The following is a 5026-nucleotide window of genomic DNA, read 5'->3' as shown; positions in this document are numbered from 1 at the left end:
CATTGTCAGGAAGTTTCTCCTTAGTTCTAGGTTGCTTCTCTCCTTGACTAGTTTCCATCCATTGCTTCTTGTCCTGCCTTCAGGCGCTTTGGAAAATAGCTTGACTGCCTCTTCTTCGGGGCAGCCCCTGAGATATTGGAAGGCTGCTATCATGTCCCCCCTCGTCCTTCTCTTCAATAAACTAGACATGCCCAATTCAGCAACCGTTCCTTATATGTTTTAGCCTCCAGTCCCCCAATCATCTTTGTTGCTCTTCTTTGTACCCTTTCTAGAGTCTCGACATCTTTTTTACATCGTGGTGACCAAAACTGGATGCAGTATTCCAGGTGTGGCCTTAATAAGGCATTGTAAAGTGGTATCTAAAACATTTCCTTTATTTAAGTCATTTCAACTTTTTTATATTACTCATATCGAGAAAAAGAACACAAAAGAGAAAAAAGCATACTATATTATTTAGAGAATTCATCCCTCTTAGAATAGCATATATATTCCAATTTTTTTCTATTTCTTTAGCCATATTCAAACAAATGTTTCTTTTTTAAATATTCTCTCTGATAAATCCCATCATCTATTTTCTTGGTTTCCACCTTATTCTTTTTCCTTTGCCCAGTATCTTTCTTAATCGATGTATTTTGCTGAATCAAAAGGTTTTTCTGTATGTTCGTAAATGTTGCTGTAGATATAAAAAGTAAATCAGTATCTTTGTTAGGGGCATTTGCCCACTCATTTTTATTGGAAATCTTTTTCCTTCTTTTTCTCTCTGCTTCTCTTGTCGCTTTTTGTCTCTCCATTCCAGTGTTTTCTCTGGCATCTTTGTAGTATGTTTTATCCAGTCTTTTTTCTTGTCCTCAAGTTTGTTTTGTAGTGTTGAAATAGTAAGTTGTCTTTTCCAAATCTAGTATTTCTTGTAAATTTTTTTCCACTTGGATTCAATCATACTCCTTGGTTTTGTAGAATTCCATCTTTAATTCTCTATCCTTGAATTTATGTTCAGTCATCTGTTTTGTCTGTTCCTTCTCTGTTGTGTTTTCCTGAGGGGGGGGTTGGTATAAAATTGAATTGGAGATGCGTTGATTTATATTTTCAAAGTTATTCTGAATTTCTTTGTGATTTGAGATCATTGTTATTTGAATTAGTTGTAACATATCATATATCTCCTTTTGAAAAATATTCATTTTTTTCTTGATAAGTATTTCCTATAAATCTCTGATTTTCCATGATGACCAAAAGTCCAGATTCCATCCCCCCTCTGGAAATAGGTTTGGAGTCAGTTGAATAAATACTTACAGTCCTGAGAGTTCAAAAAAGTTCTTTTTTTTTTTGTTCCCTCAGGTTTGTAAATCAAAGAGATACCTGACTCTTGTAGGGTATGTTACCTTAGAAAAACTGAGGAACGAAGCTGAAGGAACTACGATCTGTGAGGGGAAGCTGAGGGGGAAAGCTGTGGAATGGCGGACGGTTGGGACGGTTCGCTTCGGTGGTGAAGAGCTGAGTGGAAGCGCGTCGAAGAAGGCGGCTGTAGGCGGAACCCTGTTTGAAGCTGATCCACCATGCCATTAGTAACAAGAAATATTGAGCCAAGGAACCTGTGCCACCAGACATTGCCCAGTGTTCGGAATGAGCTGGAATGTGCGACCAACATCACCCTGGCAAATGTCATTTGACAGCTGGGCAGTTTGAGTAAGTTTGCAGATGACATATTAGGAGAGCTATTTACGCAAGCAGCCACATTTGGCTTTCGAGTCAGCTCTTTAGTTGAGAGAGTTGATCGCCTTCAGGTGAAAGTTACTCAGTTGGATCCCAAGGAGGAAGAAGTGTCATTGCAAGGTATTAACACCAGGAAAGCCTTTAAGAGCTCCATGACTCAGGACCAAAAGCTCTTTGAGAGAGAGTCTGCCCCTCTGCCTGTCCTTGAAACATACAGAACTTGTAATAAACCACCCCCTCTTAACATACTATCTTCATACAGGGATGATGGCAAGGAAGCACTTAAATTCTACACAAATCCGTCATATTTCTTTGATCTTTGGAAGGAGCAAATGCTGCAGGATACCAAGGATATTATGAAAGAGAGACGGAAGCATAGGAAAGAAAAGAAGGATAATCCTAATAGAGGAAATGTAAATCCTCGGAAGATAAAAAGCCGAAAAGAAGAATGGGGAAAAATGAAAATGGGTCAAGAGTTTGTCGATACAAGGGAAAAACATGGGCCAGGAGGGTACAACCCTAACATGGTGTATCAGAATGGTAGCATTGGCTCCAATGAGAGTGTTGATGCTACCTACTATCCACCTCCTCCTCAGCCAGAATCAGCTTCACTGTCACCTCCTCCAATGTTCGATGATAGTCTTCCGCCACCACCAGCAGAATTTAGTTATCCACCTAGCCAGAGTGTCTCTGGAGGGCTGAAGAAATCCATCCTCGTCAGCCCCAGCCATCCTTCACCAGATCCTCCTATTAGTTCACCTCTGGGAACCAGACCTGGCTTTGCCCCACCTCCTGCTCCACCACCACCACCACCGATGGAGGGAGTTCCTCCACCACCTCCACTTGCCAGCTTTCCAGCTCCTGGCATTCCTCCTCCTCCATCCCCACCCTCCTTTCCTCCTCACCCAGATTTTGCTGCCCCTCCACCCCCTCCACCTCCAGCAGCAGAATATGCCCTTGTGCCATCTCCCCTGCTACCACAGCCCACAAGTGGGGTGCCACCCCCTCCCCCTCCTCCTGGCCCACCTCCTTTATCTTTTGGTGGCATGGGTCTTCCAGAGGCTTCTATTCAACAACCCAATTTGGTGCCCTCCAAGCCAAAATCCTCATTGCCTGCTGTTAGTGAAGCTAGGAGTGACTTACTTTCTGCTATTCGTCAAGGATTCCAGCTCCGTAAAGTTGAAGAACAACGTGAACAAGAGAAGCGAGACGTTGGAGGCAATGATGTGGCAACCATTCTCTCTCGCCGCATTGCAGTAGAATACAGCGATTCAGAGGATGATTCATCAGAGTTTGATGAAGACTAGTGGTCTGATTAAGCCCCTGCACGTCCCCAGAATGGGGATGGAGGCCGAGAAGATGGAGAGAAAACGGCCATCGCTTCCCAAAATGCCAAACTTTTTTTTTTGCTTTCCTCTTTTCATCCAATAACCAAAGATCGATCTTCCCGACTTCCAAATAACTAACTGCCTTCCCTCCCAGTTGATGGGACTTATACATCCTTCCAAGAAAGAAGGAAAATGAACCCTAGATTTCCAGATTCTCAGACACCACCCATCTCCCTACGAAGCCCTCTTTTGCATACGATGAGTCAAAACAACAATTCTCAGAAACAGGGCTTGATGCTGCATGATGCAAACCACCGGAAAGTATCAACAAGGGGAAAGTTAACTGTCTCAGCAAGCCCAACAGTCTGACCCCTCTCTTGCTTCAAAAGGTACGTAGACCAGTCCTTCCTTGGGCCATCAGAGGCTCAATAGACTGGCCTGCTTTTTGCCTCAAAGAGCTTGGTAGACCGGTCCCTCCTTGGCTCATAGAGCGACACTGGGTAATGAGTTACTTTTCATAGTAACACACAATAGAACCCTTGGCACTCAGCGGAAGGAGAGAAACCAGAGAGGCCCAGAATACTGGAGAGAAGATCAAACAATGAGAGGTAGCCTTTTGCACACATTCCTTGGCCTCATCACTGAAGAACTAAATGCAACATACCACCTCTTGAGCGTCACTCTACAATCCTCAAGGTTGACTCAGCCTTCCATCCTTCCGAGGTAGGTAAAATGAGGACCCAGATTGTTGGGGGCAATTAAGCTGACTTTGTAATAATGCCGCTTGGGGTGTGTGTGAAAGCCCTAATAATAAGCAGGCATATACATAGAATGAAGGCTACTGCTAAGCTTGTAAGCCGCCCTGAGTCTTCGGAGAAGGGCGGGATATAAATGGAATAAAAATAAAAATAAAATAAATAAACATCTCAGCTTAGTCTGTTCTCAGCTGAGGAACCATCACATTTAGAAGCACCTGAGAGCCCAGCTGAGGGAAATAGCTGTTATTCAGCTATAATCTTTCTGACCCACTTCCTTTTGGTTACTTTCTGTTATAGGGGACTAAAAAGTTAAGATGGTATCTACAAGCAGGCACAACCAAGCTCTGTACTAATGTTTCGCAACCACGGAAACTTTAAGATGTGTGAACCTCAATTCCCAGACTTCCACAAAGCCTCTGTCCTTCGACCTTTTAATAATCTTGCTGCAATTAACAAAAAAGTCAATTGCGTGACTTTTTTTCTAGTTGCTAGAATTTCAACAGAAAAAAGAAGAAGAATGCAATAAAATTATCCAGAGGAGAGCAGATTTAAAGACTTCTTCAAAGAGCTTCAAGAAGATTCCTCCATGTTCTTGAGAGACATAAAACAGCGGGCACTTCTTGTAAAGACCAAACAATAAAAGTAGAACATACTGTCCATCTTTCCCCTGGGAGAGTCTACAAAAATTGTCACGTTGTTTATCAGTCTTTTCTGGTAATATACCTAATAAAAATAATTTGGGATTACACGCTACATGTTCTCCTAATATATTTTCTAGCCAAGCATGTATTTTTCTCCAATAAGCTTTTACTTTATCACATGTCCACCAAATATGGTAATATGTACCTATATTATGTTTACATTTCCAACATTTACCTGATACATTCTTAAACATTTTTGCTAATCTGGCTGGAGGTAAATGCCATCTATAAAACATTTTATACAGATTTGGTTCTAGATATCATAAATGCAGCAAGAATAAGCTATGTGCAATGCTGGAAAAATGAACAAGTACCATCAGAAGAAGAGCTAATAAAGAAGATATTGGAATGCGCAGAGATGGACAGACTAACTATGAGACTAAAAGACGAAGAAGAATCAGAATATTATGAAAGCTGGAATTTTATTTTATAAATGGTTGGAAAAAAGAACCAAAGAGTGAAATTTGTATATGTATTAATGAATCATGAACTCAGTTCGCACGTTGTTTGGAAAATTAACATATGTGTGTAA

General features: G+C 41.5%; 1 pseudogene across 1 annotated transcript; it reads left to right on the top strand.

Annotated features, from left to right (window-relative positions):
- Positions 1 to 1439: 1439 nt before the first annotated feature.
- Positions 1440 to 4056, top strand: LOC308676140 (actin-binding protein WASF2-like; annotated as a pseudogene). The gene has a single exon. The product of its transcript is annotated as an actin-binding protein WASF2-like (transcript).
- The last annotated feature ends 970 nt before the right edge of the window (positions 4057 to 5026 follow it).

This window comes from Vipera berus (assembly GCF_964194415.1).
Source record: "Vipera berus genome assembly, chromosome: W".
Taxonomy (NCBI): domain Eukaryota; kingdom Metazoa; phylum Chordata; class Lepidosauria; order Squamata; family Viperidae; genus Vipera; species Vipera berus.
This window is presented reverse-complemented; position numbering and strand designations above follow the sequence as displayed.